This window comes from Canis aureus, chromosome 37 (genome assembly GCF_053574225.1).
Source record: "Canis aureus isolate CA01 chromosome 37, VMU_Caureus_v.1.0, whole genome shotgun sequence".
NCBI classification, from domain to species: Eukaryota; Metazoa; Chordata; class Mammalia; order Carnivora; family Canidae; genus Canis; species Canis aureus.
The window spans coordinates 17,958,449-17,983,004 of NC_135647.1; the positions used below are offsets into that span (position 1 = coordinate 17,958,449).

The 24,556-nt window shown below is 37.3% G+C and overlaps 1 long non-coding RNA gene across 1 annotated transcript; it reads left to right on the forward strand.

The window, feature by feature from the left end:
• The first annotated feature begins 68 nt into the window (after positions 1 to 68).
• LOC144306645 (uncharacterized) lies at positions 69 to 23,381 on the forward strand. Its single transcript, XR_013373741.1, has 5 exons — positions 69 to 201; positions 12,151 to 12,307; positions 17,700 to 17,786; positions 18,501 to 18,633; positions 22,944 to 23,381. It is a non-coding gene; the product is annotated as an uncharacterized LOC144306645 (long non-coding RNA).
• The last annotated feature ends 1,175 nt before the right edge of the window (positions 23,382 to 24,556 follow it).

Sequence of the window (24,556 nt, forward strand, 5' to 3'; positions counted from 1 at the left end):
TAAGGCTCTTTGTGATGCAGGTTATGAGCTTCTGGGTCACTCAGGTGCCCAGAGATTCTGAGGCAAAACCTGCATTCTGGACTGTGTGCAGCTCCTCTGCAGCAGTATGCAGCAACCTGCAACTTCCACAAAACTTTCAGAGATGAGGCTTATTATGTGCTGTTCCAGTTGTCTTCCTAGGGGTAAATGCTACTCTTAAAGGTACAATTAAAATATGTAGTTCACTTTATTTTATAAATAAAGTAACAGAGTTGAAAGAGAGAAGCACGTGGAGGGATATGGAGACAACTAGAGAGAAAATATGCTTAAATGATTACATATTAATTTAATCAGAACATTTCCGTGTAGCTAGAGGTCTCTAAACCTTCTGTAGCTGCAGTATTTTCTTCCCACCAACAAATTTAGTTTGGGTTTCTTGAAGTGTTTTCCATAGAGCAGCACGAAGCTTCATAAACCAAAACCACAGTGAGCTATTCCAACACGTGACAGCTATTTGGGCTTTTTGGTGAAGAATGGTTGATATAATTAGGATCCATTTCTAGTTACTGGCATGCCAGGCCAGGGGCAGAGGGCACTTTTCTGAGTGGGGAGAGGAAAAGCCGAAGGCAACTATTAGAACAGACTATTATACAATTTTGAGCTAACATATGGAATCAATAGCCTACATGAGCAGCTGTGCTTGGCTGTGGAAAAGCTTGAAATAGTGTAGTGGCACTGTAACCAATAAAAGAGATTACTGACTAAAGAGAAAGCGTGTGTATGGAGAGAGGGGCTCCAAAGCAGGATTAAGACATGCATTTATTCTCAAGCAATAGGGTACTAGGAACCTGTGTCATGGTTTTCTTCTTGATTGACAGTAGAAACAGAGAAGATCCAGCCCTGGAAAAAAAGGCTTGAAACCCGGGCTATGTGGCTAATTTCTGACTCCAGCTCAAGAGCAGCACAGAACACTGCTCCTGCCAGAATTCAAAGCTAAGCATCGTGAGGCTTTGCTAACACACAATGCAGCCTGTTTGAATTCTACTATTTGGTGGAAGTGCTGAGATCTCATAATATATCCTAAAGTTATACATGATGGGGAAAGAAAGACTAGAAGAAAAGCATTAGAACCTAGACTATCCAAAAACAGAATAATCTACTCCCTTAGAACCCAGCTTGGTCTACTGACACATTTCACTGCTGACAAAGAGAAAAATACTCTTAGTGCTGCTGCCAAAATACAACACTAGTTTTGTGTGCTTTATTTATTCACATGAACATCCATTTGGGAATCAAGTAGCTAAGACTATATTCCCTACGTGCGCCATGACTCCTGACGGATAGTATCATTTCCAAGAGCTTACTCAATCCCTCCATTTTGCCATCTGTAAACTAGAAATAATAATACCTCTAAATGACCCAGAAAATTTACCAAGATGGCAAATACAAATATAAGAAGCTATGGAAAGCACTTTAAATTTCTTCAAAGGGAACTGAATATGCATTTCAAATATCATATGTATTATTTCTAGGAATAATAATATATGTATATACTGTTCTTCTACATCAAATAACTGCTATTTTTTTTAAATGGTGCTCTTTGGTCCTGATTAAAGTGTTCAAAACAATTTGCATTCTTTAAGCATAAAATCTGTTTCTGTCTAAGCTGATAGACAAATTATTTGCATGACTAATGACTGCCTGAGTGGGCTACACTGTGATTTAATAGTATTTTTTTTTTTCTGTGCCTTTTGAGCGAGACTCATGGCCATGTCAAGCCAAGAACTCTCACTCAAATGAGAATCACATTTTTCTACCAAATGGGGTATTTTCCTTGCTCAGACAAGCAGAAAGCTCTGCACCTGTGTTTAAAAACTCTAAAACTCAGAGGTTGTAATCACACTCGTGAGTGAGAGAATATTGCCCATGTTCCAGGGTATCCTTGATCCTCTCCATCAATTTTCTGTTGATTTCTTGCCTGAAGCCATCAATGAGGAACCTCATAAGCCCGAAAAAATACTAAACACCAGAGAATCAGTAAACAGGTTGTTAAAAAAATAATTGAAACTCCCTTTTCCACTGCCCATTCGCAACTTTGCACATAATTACACCTCATTGTGCACCTCTGAAGCATGGACAGAGCACAGAGTATCTGCACAATTTCATAGGTAATTAAAACATTGGTCATCAAATCATAAATTACTGACATAAAGGCTGACAAGTCCAGGTCATGGCCAAGATTCTAATCTACACCTTCAGATTCATCCTTATCCTGCAAACACACACTGTTTGGGGCCTTTGTGGAATGCTAAATACTTTTCACATTTGCTATTAGAGCTAAGGATGCATTTGCTAGTTCTAACAATATTTGATCCTTTTTGATGCAACATATGCATGCTCTGCTGCCTATGATGATGAATGCACCTAAGGATAAGAGCCACCTGAAAGGGTCCTGGCTCTGGGAATGTGAAACAATATAACCCAACTGTTTGTCCAAGGATACAATAATAATACACCCACAAAAGGCTCATGTCACACTACTCACCTCTCTCTTTGCTGTTTAAATATCTTATTATTATTTAAAAGAGAGAGAGGGTTAAGCTTAGTAACTGTTTACTCTAATTGGGGCATTTTGCACTGAGTTGATAAAACTCCTAAAGGCTGCATATTTCCTTGTCCAACTTCATGGTTTTCCTCTGGGTCCTCAGTTCATTTGGACTCTCATAGAAGAACCTTTGATTGTAAAAATGTTTTATAGCTGTAATGCTAGAGACTCAATGTTTTTGTACCAAGCTCTTATATTGAAACCTGATCTCCAATGTGATTGTATTAGGAGGTGGGACTTTGGGTAATAATTTGACCATGAGGGCAGAACCTTCATGAGCAGGATTGGTGCCCTTTAAAAGGGACCCCAGAAAGTTCCCTTGCCTCATCTGCAATGTGAGGACACGGAAAAGAAAGCCATCTATGCACCAGAAAGGGGACTCCTATCAGACATGACTCTGTTGGTACCTTGATCTTGAACATCTACCCTTCAGAAATGTGAGAAACAAATGTCTTTTGTTTATAAGTCACCCTCCTTACAGCAGCCTGACTAGGACATCTAGTAGAGTAAATGCACATGATAGGATTTCTTCATTGAGGGGCCACCATATGACAGTCACTGTGCTGTGGGCTGGAAGAAAATAATGAAAAATATAGAAAGTGTCCCTGTTCTCAAGGACTTGATAGTCCAGCTGGGGCTTGATCAGAACTTGAAGATGACACTGACTCTATCATATTTGATTTATTTGCTTTGTTTTGTGTTCTTTTTTTTTTATGACATAAATCTGCAACTTCTGAGTGGAATGCCTTTGAATAATAATACATCCATTAAGCAATTATGTTACAATACTAGCTTTTGATTAATTAATTAATTTAAAAATGCTAGACTTTGGGCACTTGATGAATATATTACCTAATATTTATATCTAATATTTTTTTCTTCAAGTGCTTTTAATGTCTAAAGGAATCAGGGATTGCTAAATTAAGTGGCTGTCATGAGCTTTGAGTTTTCTGCAAAGACTTCTCAGCACATTCCGTACCATCTGCAGCTCTGACTCCATTAACTTCCCACAGGACATTGTGCTTCTCTTCCTATTTAAATCTTACTTAAATCCCAAATCTCTTGGAGACCTATTTATTGGTTTAACAAATATTTATCAAGTCCTGACTGTGTCACATGCTATGCCGAGATCTAGGGAAACAGAAAATGGACAAGAGAGCAGTGGACCCTGGAGGTGTTCCTGGTTTATAATTATCTATAGTTTTTGCAGTGTTAGCATAACGATCTCAGTTTGGTAACACTTGATAAACTCGATTGCCCTTAATTAAAAACCTTTGTAATTCCAGAGTTGTGATATAAGACAAAGAGGGGAGGTGGTGAGAGTCCTGAGGGAAAAATGATCTAGTTACTCCAGCACTTGAACTTGGAAGAAAATCTTCAGCAAGGGATAAACAACAAAGGAGAGGATTTGGTCTCTAACTCTTGCCAGTCTCTGAGTTCTAAGATCAAAGAGTTACCCTGTTTGAAGCCCATATGTTGTACTTTCTTAATGCTGTTAAGCGACAGAAGGGGGAAAGCCTCATACAGTTTAAGAGTAAATATATCTTTAAAGATTTTAATTGTTCTCAGTGAAAACTGGATCCACTCTAATGATAAAGCATCATCATTTCACTCATCATTAAAGCATTTTATGAACATATGTAAAGTAAATAAGTTCCGTCTTAGAGCTATATTAAAAGAAAAATGAAAGGACAACTCTGTAGAACCTCTTCCTTCAAGGATACACTATCCATTTTTACCTGTCCCTTTTCATGTATACATGTAGCAATAAAGGTTTTCCTAGGGGGATGACACTTATTTGTTATCTCACAATATGGCTTTGCATATTTGAAATATTTAAAATGCAAAGATAGGAAAACTGTTCTTCCATAGACATTAGAAAAATTGTAAAAACCAGGAACATTGAAAATGAATGACAATAATTTCTTTGCTGTCTGTTCTACCTACTTTCAATGGCAACAATGAAGTAGACCATGAGAACTAATTGGAGTGGACCTTCCTCATCCCAGGCAAATGGAACAGTCTTATTATAGAAAGATTATGATGAATTGCTCCACAGTTTTCTTGAATTGAGAATTTTAAAAAATATTTATTTATTTATTCATGAGAGATGCACAGAGACAGGCAGAGACAAAGGCAGAGGAAGAAGCAGACTCCCTGAGGAGAGCCTGTTGTGGGACTCGATCCCAGGACCCCAGAATCATGCCCTGAGCCAGAGGTACATGCTCAACCACTGAGACACCGAGGCATCCCTTAAATGGAGGATTTTAAAGGTATTTAGCCACTTTAAATGTGTATCTTGCTGTCCCTCTCTGTGGGATTTCTGTATCAGAGTTAAGTATATCTTCTTTGTAAAAGATCACCCACTATCTATAGAAAAGTATTGAACTACTGATCAGAAGACTGATTACACATATGTACCAATTTGTTCACTCAGCAAATGGGTGATAGGATTATGAATATGAATAAGATATGGTCACTGATCTGAAAAGCCCAAAGATTAGTGGGTAACTGCTGTGTGAATTGATAATTACTATGCAAGGTGTTAATCTGTGTGGCAGCTCTACAAACCTGTAAAAATAATCTCACTGTGTAATATTGAATCTGAAGCAATTTATTTGATGATATAGAATTTTCAGCACTATGTCACCCTAATCAAATTTTCCTTTTTGCAATATTTAGGTGTTTTATTCACACAAATAATATGTATCAGAAAGATACATGTAATATCTTGAAAATTTTTATTTTACTACATTTAATTCATTGATTTAATATAGCTTTATCACTTATCAAAACTCAGTTTAAACTATTATAGACTAAAACTCTACCTGAGTATTTGTAGAATGTAACTCAATACATTCAGCATTTATTTGGTACCTAATATGTACAAGCATATGTTTAAGGCTGTGACACATACATTGGTACAGAAACTTCTATTTTTAAGAATTATTTTTAAAAAGAATTATTATTATTTTAACTGTAAAAAGAAAAATACCCATTCACAAGATTACAGGTAAAGACATATGAACGTATGCATTTAATTTTGCTATCTTATGAAACTCCACCAAAATTATACTAAAGGGGTTGTTTTTTTAAAAGGAAAGAAAGAATAGGAGAGAACCAAAAACAAAAATAAATAGATAAATAGGCAGATAGACAGTTACATGATACATACATGCATGCATGTATACATGCATAAAAGCTGGAAAACAGAGGATAAATAATTTAACTTAGGTGAATCCTAAGCCAGCAAAAATTAAAGGTAAGAACAAATGAAATTTACAAAGCAGAATACCTAAGTGTGTAGGGATTTAGGATTCCAAGGACCTCTATAAATTTGTAGAGATTGTTTTAAAATAAGGAGAAATGACAAAATGCTGCTTCAGAAGCAGTCCAGCCTCAAATAGCACTCTTCCACCACATTTTGTCAGATTTCTCTCCCTCCTTTCAGCCTAGATGAACACTGGATATTTATTCTCTAGAGTGGTTCTCTGTTTGGGTGAGTAAGACACATTGATAGTGGATTTGAGAGTTGACAGCTGAAAGCATGGAGCCATAAGTGAACACAGACACACCATATATGTACCCCTCTCCCTCAAGAGAAGCAGCTAGGCCTGTATTATCCAGTCAGGAGCCTTCACTGGGAAATCTAAGACCCAAAAAGAGTGACTCTGAAAGTTAACAAGTTCCAGCCCTGTGATCACAGTTTCCAATTTAATCCTCATTTAAAAAAAATATTTTAAAAAGCATAAAGTTTAACAGATATTAGAGAAAAAACATTGACATAAAAGTAGTGACTGAATACAAACAAGGCAACAACAAATTAGAGAAAATCAGGTTGTGCAAGCAGAAGAGATCCACTCCCCCAAAAAGCTATTGTTAATACCCCTAGAAAAATTCAAAAAGATATGGCATCTAAGGAAACAAGAATAGAATGCTATTAAGAAGAGATGATGAGAAAACAAACAAAAAAACTCTCAGAAATTTTACATGTCTATACAAAATTAGTCAAAAGAAAAAAATTGAAAAAGAGGACTACAAGAGAAAGAATGCCTATGAAGTAGTAAAAAAGGGAAAAGATAAAAATACAAGAATAAAAGACAAAAATATTAGAGAACCAGATCAGAAAATCCAATATCACCAAAAATAAAGTTTCTAAACATGCAGAAGAAAAAAAAATGGAAGGAGAAAATCATCAACAAGACAGTTAAATATGTTTTCCAGAAGTTGATAGCACAAATTTTCAGATTAAAAAAGCCTACAAAGTCTCTGAGACAAAGAATAAAAAAGAATAAGCAATTTGGCGTGTTGCCATGAAATTGTAATAACAGTAGAATAAAATAAAATACCAAAATTGCCATAGAGGAAGCAATAAAAGGTCACACAAAAAGGGTCAGAAATCAGAGCAGCCCTGTAATTCTCTCAGTAGCAGAATAGAAGGTAGAAAACAAAGCATAACACTTTCAAAATTCTGAAGAACAGTTTCCAACCTAGAATTCTATACCCAGGTAAACTATCCATCACAAGTAGGGCAAATAAAAGTGTTTTCATGCATGGAAAGCTCAATAGTTGAACTTCCATGCCTCTTTTTTCTGAAGAAACTACTAGAGCTTGTAGTCTACTCAAATAAAGGAACTAGATCAAGAAAGGAAAACCATGTGTTGGGGTGGTCACAGCATGAGGTGGGAATTAGCATGCAATCTTGGGCAAATTGCTTTCTCTCAATAAACTTAGCTTTCCATTTCTGTGAAACAGAGATAGCAATAGATAACATGATATATTTGTTATGGGATAATGTGATATAATGGATAGTGCTCTTTAATTGAATTAACATTTTGTTAATATTGATGATACATCCCTTTTCTTTTTCATAAGGCTCTCTTTTTAATGGCCTTTGATGATTATTATTTTATTAGGCAAATTCCTCTAGTGAGCATCAATTTATCCTACAAACCCTGGTTTTAGGTTGAAATTATATCTCAATCTATCATACAATAATATTCAGAAGTGCTGTTCTATGAAGATATCTCTTGAAAATATATTCCTTTAATGACAAGGGTCATTTATATGTTTTAAAAATATTGCAAATGAATTTAATATGTTAACTAGTTTTTGTTTTGTTCTGCTATTATATTCCAAATCCATCCAGTTTTCAAGGACAAAGTCTCCAGGATGTATTGCATAACAAGACTCATATCAGATTAATTTTTTTTTCAATTACTCTTTTTTCCTGAAAATATTGTGAAACAACATCATGCTCAGAGCTGAATACATGTTTCTGTTACCCTTCCTTTCTTTTTAATTTTTTCTGGAGCCTACTTCAGGATATTAGAAATGAAAATGTAATAAAAAATATACAAAAGACAATGTGTTTTTCAAGGAAATTTAATCTATATGTTCTGATTCATTTCCAATTAGATCATCAAAAGTTACTTTATGAGGACCATTTTAAATCTAAGGAGACTCCTGCGCCATTTAAGCTTTATTTTATTTTTATTAAAAAGTGCACTCTCAGTTGCCTAATATAAATTCACCCTGAAGTCGGACACAAACCCCATTCTGCTGCCCAAATGGGTTTTAAATGGGTGGATAGTGTCAGCACTCTGTCCTCAGGGGATTCCAGACCACAATTTGCATTTCATGCTAGTACAAACTTCTCTTGGTGAGCAGTTTCATCTCACTTGATAAGTGAATGCCTTTTCCAAACATAAGAACTTAGAGCTAATTGTGAACTCCTTCTCTTCTCTTTGTTTTGCCAGACGCTTGAACACAGACACATCCCTCATTCCCTGATAAATACCAGGTGTCATTCATTCCGTCTTAGGGAGGTAAGTTCACAGTTGCTGGTCCAGTGAGTTACTCAGGAGTTCCTTAAGACTCCTGTGGGGATACCCAGCCACTGTGAATGCTAAAGACCTCTGATCTCTAGCCAGATGCACCTTCCTCCAGTCCTCAGGGCGCTGGTTTTAGAATGCCCAGCTCCTCTGTTTCTTAGTCCTCTGCTTTCCCAGAGGCTCATTAAGGACAAGGATCTCCAAAGTTAATTGTACATAAAGCACAATACAGGATCCAGTATCCAACAGATTCTGCCTCTGGATATGGTGACATTCAAAGCCCTGAGCCATAGGGATTACAGTGCAGAAGTGGAAAGGGATGTTTGGCTTCAGCACTAATTACAATCATCCACACTCTGTATCTCAGTTTCCCTCTTAGTAAAAAGCCATATACTGTGTTCTCATTCTGTCTTTTTTCCTTTTTCTTTTTTTTAAGATTTTATTTATTTACTCATGAGAGACACACAGAAAGAGGCAGAGACATAGGCAGAGGGAGAAGCAGGCTCCCTGTAGGGAGCCCAATGGGAGACTTGATCCCAGGACCCTGGGATCCTGACCTGAGTCAAAGGTGGGCGGGGATCCAATGGGCCATTCAGGTGCCCTATCTCTGTCTCATTTTCAATGGTTTTATGATACTTTAAAAATAATAATAGTATTATTTTTGTGCTGCCCTAATGTTTCCTTCAAAAAACTCTTGTATTTATTTTTACACTATATTCTAAGAGAATCTGGAAAACTCTCTATTTCCACCACCAGGCTGGCCTTGTCAGCATTTCATGCACTGAACATCTCCATCAAGCTACACTTTCGAATATGGGAAGTACAGTGATAATTGAGGAATTCCAAATATCGTGCGCCTGGTCAAATTACCATATTCTGTTCAGTTTTGTCACTGAGTATATTTTATCATATGCTAATTCTCTGAAAGCTCTTTGAAACCGTAGGGGCTGTATGTAGTGATTCTCTCTTGAAATAGAATTTTGGATTAAGTAGATTGTTCTATTTTACTATTGCTACTATTACCTTGCTGCCTCCATAATAACAGCAGTAATAACAGTAATGAGCTAACTTTCGTGGGGTACTTAACACATCCCAGGCACAGAGCTGAGCTATTTACATGCCTTATCCCCATGTGTCTGTCACACATGCCTTGAACGTTATTACTCTTTTGCTTTCACGGAAGATCAAAACAAGTCCTGTAAAGTTGAGCAAATAGCTAGATTATTGTTCAGCAAATATTCTCACTGTCCTGCTTACAATGGACAGAATGTATTTTCCCTGCATGTTGAGGTTGAGCTTGGCTGCAGAATTTGGTTTGGAACAGGGGAAAGTTAGGCTTGAAATGGGGCTGTCACAGGGAACTTTCCTGTTGGGCATCTGTCCAAGCCAAGCATGTGTTCACGTGTCTTGCTGCTTACTAGGTGTCTTGCTTACTAGGTGTCCTTACTAGAGACAGTGCATCTGCAGCTCTTGACATACATTAACTTATTCAAGCCTCTCAACAGCCCCATTATACAGATGAAGAGATGGAGGCACAGGACCGTAGGTAACTCACTGGTTTATGTAGCTGTTAAGTGGTAGAGCTGGACTTGGTCTCAGAGAGTCTGGCTTCAGCATATACACACTTAGTCACTATTGCTGACCTCAGATTGGTTTCTCCACATGCAAAAAGCCCTTGCAAGAAAACCAAGTTACTTTAAAAACAGGAGTGAAAAATAGAAGAAGAGGACATCAGAGAGGGAGGCAAACCATAAGAGACTCTTAACTCTAGGAAACAAACAGGGTTGCTGGAATGGGGTAGGTAGGGGGATGGGGTAACTGGGTGATGGGCATTAAGGAGGACATGTGATGTAATGAGCACTGGGGGTTATGTGCAACTCATGAACACTAAAGTTTACCCTTGAAATTAATAATACACTGTATGTTAATTAATTAAATTTAAATAAAATAAAAATTTAAAATATGTATATATAAATAGAAAAATAAAAACAGGATCAAAGTATAATGGGTTCAAAGCTGCCTATGATGCTTTTTACAGGGAAGTCACTCTGAACCTCAACATTCTCATCAGCAAATAGTATATTTGCAGTTCCCCACACTGGAGGCTGTTTTGAAAAGTAACAGAGGTGATGCACAGACAAAGAAAATCCAGGACACACTAAATACCTTAGCTATTATTATGATACAGGGTAATTTAATCAAGTCCTCATGCAAAGCTCTGTTCATCCACAGACTTGATCATGCTCCAGGACAAATCCTCCTCCATTCCCCCCCCCCGCCCCCCCTTCATAGCTATAACCAAATGAATGAAGCAGGTATCATTTTGCACTCCACTCTTAGATTTGTAAAAGGGCTTAACTCTGTTAGGAACCATTGAGAAATCTCACTGCGAATTTCCAATCTTTCTTTATATATCCACGGAAACTCGGTCAGCTCTTTCGGCAGTGCTATCTGTGCCTTCAGCAGCCCATTAAAGACCAGCTAGTGCATCTGAAAGTTCTTTTACTCAATCAATGAGCTTGTTGCCATGGCAGGCTAACACGAGGTGCCATTGATGATGACTTGATTTCCTCTCGCATCTGAAGTGGAAAGGGAGAAGACAGACTAAATGAAATCCCATCCATCTTAATGAAATACAATTATATTCTCCTTATTAATCATTTAAGAATCAATATGTCTCTTCTTGGTGAACCTCACCAGAATTTGTCATTCCATGCCAGGCCTCAATACATCTTGTCTTGTAGTGATTTTTATAAGTTCAGTCACCTGTGTCCCAGGGTAAATAACAGTGTTTTCTTGTACTGTGGAGAGAGGGCAGGAATGGCAGTGACAAGGTGGATCACAGAAATTCCCTCCGAATGTTAAGCAGCCTGCTGAATATTGCCTTCATGTGCATAATTTAAAAATGTACCTTGTTTTATTTTTAAATAGCATGAAGGAAAATGGATTACCTCAGAAAGGGGCTTATCTGAGTACCATTAAGAGGGAAAAACTCTTGGGTATTCTCACCCATTGAATGCTATAATCTTGAACAGGCTTATCAATATATTATAAAATACACATAATGATAAATATAAATATACAGAAAGAGAGAGACAAATGAGAAAGAATTTCTACAATACGTATACATTCTGTTACACTGTACATGTGATGCATCAATGTAGCATTTTCTTTTGCAATATTCACCTATTAAAATTGCTATTGTTGATACCTTCTTCATGTGGATCCTGAGGCTGGAATGGGACTTTGTGCAGCCATAGCTGCCTAATAGCCATTGTTTAATTAATGAGAACAAAGAAAAAGAGAAGTGCGGAAAGATATTAAGAAAAGGAAGAAGAGACAGGAATTTAGCAGGCAGGGAAAACAAGTGAGGAGGAATAGGCTGTTTTAAAAATTAAATTGGTTGCATGAGTGAGAAATAAGTGGTAGGTGGTTTGTGTTTCAATAGGGAATTTTTGCTATTCATGCTGACTTTAAGTATTCCTGAACCTCTATTAGTGAGGAATTGGATAATCTGAATAATTTTCAGAATGGGAGGGAAGGACTCTGGGTTTTCTGTACAGGTGAAAAAGGTGAACACAGATTGGGTATTTTTCACACGTAGCATACATACTCTCTTTATATCTATTTTTATCTGCATCTTTACCTGTATCTATAGTCTTAACAGGACTAAATTTCTTTCCCTTTATGATTAAAAAAAAGCCACAGTAAAATAATCTCTTCTGTTTTCAGACTTGGAGCTTTACGTGAAAGATCTGAAAATAAACACCTCACAAAGAAATATCCTTTTGTGTGGCTGAGTGGTTTCTCAGAATCACCCTCCATGAACAATGTAAATGCAGCTGCTGAAGCTTGACTTCAATGCACCCGGAAGTCAATAAACTTTGAGGTCAGTGATTTTAAAAAGTAGCTCAAAAGTCCCGAAGGGTTGGTGCAGTTAGTTCAGTTACAGCTATTGGTCTTGAATAGGTGACTTTTATAGGTCCCATACCAGTGACTCTTAAGGGTCTATGAAATACTTCCCCTCCTTTCTCCTCTTCAGCCACTATTCCCATAGCACCAAAATTCACCACATACTGTGCTAATGCTGGAGAATATGAATCAGTAAGGGGAAACTGGTTCAATGATACCATTAGTCCATTAGTGACCCAAGAAATGTGTGAATGAAACAATGCAGGATGCCTTTAACCTTTCATTCCCTTCTGGGCCACCTTCCAACTTCCTTACGAAACACGGAGGTGTTCTGTCCTTCGCTGATTTTCCTGACTACAGCTACTGGACTCAAAAATTCTCTTCTTCCATGGTCCTCTCTCAAATTCATGCTTATAATAGATACGTACTAGATAAGAGGACAAATTTCATCTCAGGAAAAGGCATAAACTATGGGAGAGAAGAGTGTTGGAAGTGACACTCTAAAATCTGTGCTCTTGCTCAGACGTTTAATGGACGGACACTCATAGGTCTCCTCCAGGAAGCTCTCTCACATTTCTTTGGACTAAAAAAATGTCAAAAACTTGAGTTCACCATAACCTTCCTGTTGGCAATTTGAGGTCTTTACAAAAGAGATTTTGAAGAAATTAGAAAAGGAGGAAAAATGGCCTTAGAATTTAATGATCCCAAGAGGAACAAATTTGGAGTCCCCCTATAAATGATTCTGTGGAGTTTTATGGGGAGTGTTATGCAAATATTTACAGTTGGATTCAGTCTTATCAATGGGTAGTGAAACACAAGTTTTCAAAAAAGGAAATTAATTTTTAAAATATTTATTTTTGAAAAAAATGCTTAATATGCATTATTCTCTTTAGTGCCTAATTTATCCTCCCATCACTAATATGTGAATCCCTCAGTTATATCGTGAGAAAAAAAAATGTACCATCTTCTGAAAAAAGTCATGATTGGAAGGAAGGATCTTCTCAACACCTTCTCACAGCCTGTACACATCCTGTACAATAAAAGGATTTTATTGTTGCTGGCCAAAATGGGGGTGGTGAGGAGCTAGCTCATTTTCTTGCACCAGCTCCATGAGGTCAGAGGATGAAATTTGTTTATCTCTGTACCCAGTTCCTAGCTAATAATACATCGTGATAAGTTAATAAACAAATAGCAAACTACTCCACGTAAGGCACTGATAAGTATAATCCCTATACAGCTGATGTGTCTATAATCAGCAATATTCTAACATGGGACAATCCATGCATTAATTTTATTTTGTTTTTAGTATAGACATAGCTAGCCATAAAGCATTAAGATAAATCTAGATCTCCATTCCCATTCGACAAGAGAAAAAAGGAGAGGTTCCTAAGCTCCAGTATCCACCAAAAAAAGAAAAAAAATTCCGAGAGATATTTCTTTTATTCTCCATAATCCTAAACCTTTGAACTGCTTTATTTGCAGGGTTATAAGACTACAGTTTGCCTTCTGCATGGTACCCGTCACTGTAGCTAAAGAGCACGAGTTTAACCTACAAATGTGGTGCTGTTTTCCGATTGTCCCAAACAATAAAGGAGGTTTTACAATTGCAAGTGGTTGAATGTGGTCAAACAGGTCCTTGTTCACTGTCAGTTTCCACTATTCTTATGTTTTAGTGTACGTGCAAGCCTTCTTAATCCACAGCTCCAAAATCAAGATTGGTAGGGAGAAAATCCAATTGTTTAGGGTCAAAATAAAGACGTTTTTCAAATGCCAAAGAAAGAGAACAGGGGTTTTCTGCTTTGATGTTAATACCATGCCTTTTGTAGTTTTCCTGTTTGTTTGTTTTCATCTTCCACTGTCAACAGGGCACCAGATTTTATAGGCAGCTTAACACAGAACAGATGTTGATTAAAAGAGATGCGGTTTTGAGTGTGACATTAAAAAAATATCATTCTCTCTTGTCTAAATGCTACAATCTTAATGGCTTTAATTTTTTATTAACTGATATATAAAAGAACAATAAGTATACATTTTATCTTAACTGAACCATACGCAGCTCAATAGCTGGACCATGAATAAGGCAAAATATGTTCACGTTGTAATATTTCCAAAAAAAAAACCAAAAAACAAAAAAACAGAATTTTCTACTTGTGCAAATGACATGTGTTTTCTGGCCAAGGCTCGTAGCATTTTCATTTACTTTATAAATATAACCTGTTTAACCATAGCAAAAATAATACTAAATGCATTTTTTAGATTCATCTTTAATATATTCTCAAACAGGGTATTTCTTCTAGTTTAATCAATGATGGCATTCCAAGAGCAACATTTGGAAACAATAAATCTGGGATAAATGTGACAAAGATAAAAGTAAAGTAGAAACTTGAAAGAGAAAAAAAGAGAGAGAAAAGCTCCAATGACTTTATAGACACCTTCATGAAAGAATTAAAGAGAGGCTGAATTTGGCACAGCTGACCATTCAGGTGCTAGAGGCATTTCCAAGAGACTGAGCCAAGAAAATAATGCATTCCTACTTCCTCTGATATAGGCTTAAAAGCTTTGATGAGTAGATGAGGCAAGACACCTGACCTCAATGGTCTGCGACACCAAAATAAATGGATGTGGAAGGCAAATTTTGCACACCTGGAACCAGAAATCCTACAAAAGCCATAGCAAAGTGCTTATGTGATCAATATATTTGCAATGTCTGACACTAAAACGTATGCCACATACCTTGAAATGTTCTTCTAAACTCAGATCAGAAAAGAACATATGCAGTATTATTTGTCATTATTGTTTGATATCAAGATGTTCTACCTACAAGTTAAGGGTTTTCCTGAGTTAGCTCTGGCCAGGCCTCCATGACCATGAATCAATCATCAGAAGGTCACTAAGTGCTAATACAGTCTCTGATAACATTGACTCTCATCTTTTCTGGGCACTCCAAAACCACATCTGGGTTTTTAGATTTGTTGGATAGAAGATAGCTTATTTCAAATAGTTAAAGCAGAATCAATGCTAAAATGACCAATTAGGATGAATATCAGTTTAATAATTTCATTCTATCAGTCTTCTACTTGGAATATGAAAATAAATTGCAATCCATAAGATTCTAGCATAATCCTTTTTATTTGCCTTATCCATACGGTATACACTTTATTTAAAATGAAGAGAAGGAAAGATTATATGTAATATTCATTCCAAAGTAATAAACCAAGGTTAATAGTATACTTGGGAACATGATCTCACATTTCAGGGTAGGATTTAAAAATTTGAGTTTCTTCAAAAGGAACTAATGGAGATGTGCAGAGCAAAGCCATATTTCAAAGGGCCTTGCAGACTATATATGTGTGTGTGTGTGTGTGTGTTTACACACACACACACACACACATACTCTTTTTAGTCAAAGGAGAAATATAATCTCTTTAAAGGAAGAAATATAGTCTTTTTAGGTTACTTGGGATATATCCCTCAAGTTATTTAAGATCTTAGTTTTCTTTTTTTTTTTTAGAACACTTTGGATATAATTATAATCATGATATTTTTGGTTTTAATTTATTGAAATCATTCTTTTCAAAATAATATTGAAATGACAAAAATAAAGCATAACTTTCTCTGTGTCTCAAACTCTTATCAAGAAATGCAAAACACCACTACAAATATGCTATTGTCATTAGCATGGCATGATTCACATGTTGGAGGAACAAGAAAATGAGAAGACTAGCTGCAGACTGGGAGAAAATAATTGCAAAGATATATCTGAGAAAAGACTGCTATCCAAAATATAAAAAGAACTTTTAAAACTCAACAGTAATAAAATAGTAGAAAAAAAATGATTAAAAATGAGCAAAAGTCCTGGACAAGACATCTCACCAAGGAAGACATACAAATGGAAAACAAGCATATGAAAACATGTTCAACATCATATGGCATTAAGGAATTACTAATTAAAATAAAGAGATACCACTACACTTCTATTAGAATGACCAAATCCAAAACGTTGACAAAATGACATGTTGATGAGGTTGTAGAGCAAAAGAAACTCTCACCCACTGCTGGTGAGAATGTGAAATGGTACAGTAAACTTTGGAAGACAATTTGGCAGATTCTTATAAAACCAAATACACTCTTACCCTATAGTGTACCCTGGAATTTACCTAAAGGAGTTGAAAACTTATGTCCACACAAAAATCTGCACACAGATGTTCACAGTGGCTTTATTCATGATTCTCAAAACCTGGAAGCAACCAAGATATCCTTCAGTAAGTGAATAGGTAAAATAAACTAGGGTATATCCAAACAATGGAATATTTTCAGCACTAAAGAGAAATGAAAGGACACGGAAGAGACTTCAGTGTCTATTGCTAAATGAAGGAAACCAATCTGAAAAGGCTACATATTGTATAATTCCAACTATATGACACCTGGGGAAAGGCAAAAAAGATTAGTGGTTGCCAGGGGTCGATAGAGCACAGAAGATTCCTAGGACAGTGAAATGTACATACTGTGTGTGATACTATAATGGGGAATGAATGTCATTATACACTTACCAAGATCCATAGAATATATGACACCAGAGTGAAGACTAACATAAACTATGGACTTTGCGTGATTATGATGTGTCAACGGAGGTTCACCGATTATGATAAATGTAGCAGTCTGGTGTGGGATTTTGATAGTGAGGGAAGCTGTGTGTGTGTGGGGTCAGGAGTATATGGAAATTCTGTATTTTCTGCTTAATTTTTCTGTAAGCCTAAAACTGCTCTAAAAAATAAAATCTACTAAAAAATATTAGGGGGAATGGTGCACAGATGACTGTATGTGGTTATAGCAGCTTGTCATTTCAAGTTTTGATGAAGTATTTACAATTTTATTGGGTTGCATCACAAATAGAACAGTGACTTATATTTCTTAACTTGGATTGCTGATTCCATGCACTTTTGACAGTCCTGAAAAATAGCTTTTCTATATCAATTGTTGCAAAATGTTTTCATTGTGGAAGATCACCATGAATCAGTCCCTAACTATGAACCCTAACTACCCAGAAGAAATGGCTAAGAGCAACTTTGATAAGTAGAAAAATTGTGCTATATTTTCTTTTTTTTTTTTTTTTTTAATTTTTTTTAATTTTTTTTTATTTATTTATGATAGTCACACAGAGAGAGAGAGAGAGGCAGAGACACAGGCAGAGGAAGAAGCAGGCTCCACGCACCGGGAGCCCGATGTGGGATTCGATCCCGGGTCTCCAGGATCGCGCCCTGGGCCAAAGGCAGGCGCTAAACCGCTGCGCCACCCAGGGATCCCTAATATGAAGGATTTACAGTGTCTTCTTGAAGTTTTGACCAGTTATCGTAACTGAACTTTTATAGATAGAGATTCAGGCTGCTGCTACCAGAAACTGCACAAAGGAAAGAAAAAAGGAAGACATCTGAGTGGAAGTACATAGACTTTGACAGGTTAGAGAATCACAGAACATTGTTGCAAAAAGGGCTCTGGGAGAGATGCTGGCCCAAAGATCCTCTGGGAAGATGTCTTTACAGCATTTGGAATTTCCTTCAGATGATTCATAGGGCGCTAGAAACTATAGTGGGAAATTTCATTCGCATCTGAATCAGTAAAGGTTTGGGAGAAGAGATCCCCTTGTTATTAGAAATCACAAAAGAGTCCATGATGACCTCAAGATGGTTAGAAACTACCATCTCGATGGCCCTGATTTGTAGAAGCATCCTAGAGATGGGCTAAACACACTCAAAGTCACCAGTGTTTAAATGGGTGTTTAAAAAGTTTGTTAAAAGTTTGTTGTATTTTTCATAATCTGAGTAACTGATAAAATGTTAGAAGAATAAAAGGAGCTTAAATATTATAGACATATTATTTAGATATATGGCACCAACTATTTTGTTTTTAACAAATACAACATTGCCCAGAAACTATTTTCTCGTGGTGTGAATCCGTTTGGTGTAAATATTAAATTCTCAAACATGTTGCTAGAGACGGAATATTTATGTCTCTCCCAAAGTCTGAGTTGAAACTTAAACCCCAACGTGATATATCTGGAAGTGGGGATCTTTGGGAGGTGATTAGGTCTGAAAGTGGAGCTTTCTCACTAATCTCATGAATGGGATTAGTGCCCTTTTAAGGTCACTAATATATAATATATCCTTATATAGGACCTCGGAGAACTCCCCCAACCCTTCTGCCATGTGAGGACACAGGGAGAAAACAGCCATCCATGAACCAAAAAGAGTGGCCTCAGCGGACACCAAATCTGCCAGGGACTTCATCCTGGGCTTCCCAGCCTCTGTAAGAGTAAAAAATAAATTCCTGTTGTTTATAAGCCACCTAGTATATAATATTTTTGTTATAGCAATCCGAACAGACTAAAACACACTTATGCTTCATTTCTCAGTTATCAGACTGTTTTTCCTCCATCAACAGAACTCTTATGAGTGTATAAAGTCACATTTAAGAGTTGTCAAATATCCCGTATGTCACAGCCCACCTGCCCATACTGCCAGAATTCCCAATTACCCTTTATTTTTTTTTAAAAAAAGATCTTATTTATGAGAGACATAGAGAGGCAGAGACACAGACAGAGGGAGAAGCAGGCTTCCTGCAGGGAGCCTAAGGTGGGACTCGATCCTGGGACCCCGGGGTCATGCCCTGAGCCAAAGGCAGATGCTCAACCACTGAGCCATCGAGATGCCTCCTCAATTACTCTTTAATGTTCCTTTTGAGTTAAGCAGTATTTTCCAGTCTGTTCTTTGAAACTCAAATTTCATGAAATTCTTCAGGACAAAGAAGTTTCCTATCAAATACATTTAAGAAATGTTGATTTGAATATTCCTGGCATATGTACCTATATTAAAGCCCCTAACAAGATCTGCGGTTGGGATATTTCACTAAATTTAACTAAGCTTAACCCATCACTTCTTAAACCTATTTGAACCTATTTGAATAGGATGCCTGAGTGACTCCGGCAGTTAAGTGTCCGACTCTCGATTTCAGCTCAGGTCATGATCTTAGGGTCATGAGATGGAACCCCACATCAGGCTCCATGCTCAGTATGGAGTCTGCTTGAGATTCTTTCTTTCTCTCTCTCTGCTCCTCTTCCTGCTCACTCATGCACTCTCTCAAATAAATAAACACAATCTTAAAAAAAAAAGGAAAAGAAAAAGCAATGCCTAACGTGATTTGAAAAACGATGAATTAATGAGCAAAAAGATCCTGATAAAATGCAACCATGTTATCTGAAGAGGGACGCTATAAATTATCATAGCTAGGAATACTTTTTGAAAGTCACACAGTAGAGACACCTGGTGTGGCTCAGCAGTTGAGCATCTGCCTTCGGCTCAGGGCATATTCCCAAGGTCCTGGGATCCAGTCCCACATCGGGTTCCCCACAGGGAGCCTCCTTCTCCCTCTATCTGTGTCTCTGCCTCTCTTTCTGTCTTTCATGAATAAATAAATATATTTTTTTTTAAAAGTCACACAGTACAGACAGTGAGGGAAACGGACTCTGAAGGGAAGGAAATCAGAAAAAAAAGTTTAGGCCTTCGCATTATAGAGATTCATCATGAGTGCTTCTCACAACTGCCCGGGACCAGACATATAGGCAGTGATTCCCACAGAGACTTGCAAGGATAGAAACACCACCCAGGGGATGCATGAAATATGCATATCCCCAACTCTACCTCCACTCGGCCCGATTCAGGAGCATGATTGTGGTGTCTGGAACCTTGCATTTAAGGGAGCACCCTAGGGATTTACAAGCAGGTGGTAGGTAGACAAGCTTTGAGAAATGTTTGAGGATGAAGTGAGAGAGAGAGAGAGAGAGAGAGAGAAGAAGGATAGAGAAGGAATAGCAAGAACTGAGAGCAGTTGCCTTATCTCTTCTACTGCTCAGAAAGTTCATGCATAAAACCTTCCCTGGGCTCAAAGGAGTGGATTTTGGGTCTCTTGCCTTTGCGTATCCAGTTCCTAAGGCAGCACACTCTTCATTCCAGCCTCAGTCCTAGGTGATCTTTCCAAGATGATACAAAAGCTCTTGCACAAGCTGGTTTATTGATACCAATATTTTCATTTAAGCGCTTGATCAATACCCGACAAGTCTATTAAAGCATACAAATGCTTTCTCAGGGAGACCCATGAAAGCCCCCCCCTCCCCCCGCAGCCCCAACTCCTTTTTGAAAGCTTATTTTATTATTATTTTTTAAAGAAACACAACTTTTCCAAATTTGTGCATCCTTCTGATTCTGGTTTTCGAAAGGAAATGAAATTTGTCACGCCGCCATACATCATTTCCCTCACAGTACAATGTCCCATCTGTGTGTCAAGTACAAAAGAAAAGCATTTTGTGAAAAATTGCTAAAGAAGTAATGATTTTTGTCCTCAACTCTTTGTTTTGCCTTTCAATAAAGAAGGCGACATGTGCCACAAATGATGTATTATTGTTTAGGTACGAGCCCAGTAACACAGTGCATAAGCAAAACCATGTTTCACAGCAGAGAAACTATAGTTTACTGCCCCTATGGCTCTGATGAGAATATAATGTTCTACAGTTTATAAATGCTTTGAGGTCAATACATGATTTGCTTCAGCTTGTTCATCCAATGAGCAGGGGATCCAAAAATATATCAAGCTCTTAGACAGCCCCCTGGAAGCTGGGCTGAGGCAGCAGTGATGGAAAGGTTCTATGGAAGCCCTTCTGTCAGCTGGAGATGAGATAATTAGATCCAGGTAATACATTGGAGCCCCAACAGGGAGCCGCCAAGCAAACATGTCATCTTTATGGGCCTTTCTTGTCCTGCACAGCGACTGTAGCCTCAGACAGGAAAGCATCGAGGGATTCGTTGATGCCCCACAATGCCCCACTGTCACTCAGTCACCCTCATTATCTAGGGGACACTTCCACCTGCGGAAACCCACCAAAAACAACAAAAAGAACAATCAAGAATGATTCTTTTTAATTATTTGTCTTCATTTCTCTGCTCTCTCTTTTTTCCTTTTTTCTTTTCCTTACAACATACCTTTAAGTAATGTATTTGATTTGAAACTCTTTTTAAAAATATATTTATTTATTTGAGAGAGAGAGGGAGACTGGGAGGGGGCAGGGAGAAAACCCTTAAGTAGACTCCCTGCGGTGCATGGAGCCCAATGTACGGCTCTATCCTAGGACCCTAGGATTATGACATGAACCGAAATCAAGAATTGGATGCTTTACTGACTGAGCCACCCAGGCACCCTGAGACTCTGTTTATATAGATTCTGCAAAATGTCCGTATCATACTTAACATAGTTTTCACCTTGGGGATTCTTTTTAAACTACAGACAAAATAGTCACTTTTTTCAACTCCTTGAATTAACTTCAAGGCACCATGTTTCCCTTTCAACCATGATTTCAGTTGGTAGTCATTGTCATTCCTCCTGTCTCCATGTTATTCATACTTCATGTTAGGTATTGAGAGACTAGAATTGGGTCAGGGGCAGTGCTGAATTATGGGGTTACAGAAATAGGATGAGCACACTGGACCAAGTTACATTGAAGGGGATTTTATGGTAATATTTTAAATAATAAACTGATTACATTTTAAAAAGTCCTACGAAAGAAAAGCACATGGTACTTGCCAAGAAAGATGATAATAGAGGTGTTTCATTGATTTGAGGGGGCAGGGGCTGCTTTTCTGAGGGCATGATGTCAGATAGAGACCACATGTTTAAAGAGTAGGACTTAGGTAGGTGAAGGAAGATGGAGAAGGGAGTGATAGCCCATGGAAGGGGGGGACTTGATTTTTATATAGATAAAGCTAAATGCAAAGGCACAAAGTAGGGAAGGCTACCACCACCATCATCACCACCATCGTCACTACTACCAGCATCATCTCCACCACCATCACCACCAACACCACCATTACCACCATCACTACCACCACCAGCAGCAGCTACAGCAGCATCACCACCACTGGTATCACAAGTGTCATTATAAACATTACAGTAGAGCTACTGGGGGCCATAATATTCACTTTATAGAAATCACCTCTAATGCCTAGCATAATCTGGAAAAAGAAGTATCTATTTCCAGCTCAAAAATAAGGATAATGTATGTCTTCTTATGGTTGTAACTTGTGTAAATCAACTTGATGATAAATGGTTGATTCTGTATTTTAACCAAATCAATGTGATTCTGAACTTTATGAGCTCATGGTATTAATGCATATTTGAGTGCAACAGGTTTCTAACACTGCTTTCAAAAGGATATTATTGAATTTTAAAATCTCGAAAATGCCAACCAATGTTGCATAATCAAAGATATTGATTTAAGCTCTTCATTACTATCATTTGATTTGAAAGTTAATATAAACTTTTTCAAAAACCAAGTATAAGGAGGAGTTTGATATCACTAACTAAATACAAACACACATGAGATGGAGATTGTGATTTGTAAAACTTAAACTTTAAGCAAAATGAGGTCAAAGTACCAAATACACCTCATTAATTAAACATTCAAACACATAAACTTACATATAGAGGATTTTCAAAATGATGTATTATTTACAGTCTTAAGCAGAATATTATCTGCCATATATAACTGTAATTTTTAAATTTATTTTTAGTCCAATGAGAACTGGAAGGGGAGGTGACTTATTTATGATCATTTCATCTTAATGATTCATGACAATTTCTTGAATACTTACCACGTCTGAGACATGGAGTTACACCATGGGGCTAAGGAGGTGACCAGGATGAGGTCCCTGCAGTTGAAAAGTTTATCATCTATCACAGTGGACAAGATCAATTCAGACACATTCTTTATGATGTGGTATTAGGATGAATTTGCAGCATGCTGTGGAAATAGAACAAAGGAGCCCTTGAGAAGCTAACCAGGAAAAGAAAAGGAATATCACACCCATACAAAGAGACCAGCTTAGGTGTGGATGCAAGGAAATGCATAGAGCTTGAGGAGTGGAAGTAGTTTGGTGCATTAGAACATAAAACAAAAAGAGGACAATGACTGCAGATGGAGAGGGTTTGAATATGGAAAGTTATAGATATCATGGTAAGTTGCTTAGACTCCATAATAGCAGACACTGGATAGTCTGGCATGGAAGTGGGTGGGCCGTTTCTGTTCCTTTGGTAGATGGAGGAGAAGAGCATAGGGGTGTGGAGGAGAGGTCAGATTTGCAGAGCGCTAGTCTGAAGTCATGCTGTCTAATTCAGAATCTGGTGCAGTCACCCAGTCACAGAATAAGAGCAAAGAGAGTGGAAATAAAGGCAGGATAACACACTGAGAGAATATCAAGAGGTAATGCCAGTAGGATTAAAGAGTTTTCATTTGGGTGATTAGGTAGAGGATGGTGCTTGATTTGAAGAAGGAATGGAGAAAGAGAAGCATATTGAAGAGCAAGGGCATAAAGTGTTGGTGGGCATTTATATTTTATGTGCATAGGACTTGCAAAAATCCATTAAGGAGGCAACTGGCATTGTGAATATTAGTCAAATATCAGTAGGAGGGCCAAATAATACACAGAGATCTTGATTCCATCTGTTACTCATTCCAAAACAATTTGCTTACCTTCTAGGGTCCCTGAGTTTCCTCTAAGTTGCATTTTCTGAGGTGGGGTAGGAGAGACACCTATAAGACACAGAAAACCAGAAAACATGCAACGAAGTTTTCTCTCAGCCCTTACCCATATTAAAGACTGAATAATAAATAACCGAATGTCTCTGTATTTGGCTCACAGTGATTTCATTTTAGAATAGGGGCAGAGCTTATAAAACAGTTGAGGGTACCAGTTAATTAATAGTCAAAAATAAATAGATAAATCTACCCATAACCTGATTACATACTCTTTGGACAGTCACCAGCCCTGCAGACATTTGGAGTTATAGAACCCTTTAAAAATAAAATAAAATAACTGGAGTCACCATCCCATGCACAGTGGGAGAATTAATGTTCTCTCCAAGATTATAGTCAATGGCTCAGAGCAATATAGCGCAGTGGTTTAAAAGCAAGTTTCTAGAGTCAGACTGTGTTTGAATCTGTAATATGCCATATACAGCTGTGTAATTTAAATAAGTTGCTTAAATTTTGTGTGCTTTAGTTTCTTATCTATAAAAGGGAAATAATATTACACAAATCAAATAGGATTTGTGTAATATTATTAATAATATCAAATAGGATATCCTATTTGATATGATATCAAATCCTAATCAAATAGGATTATTT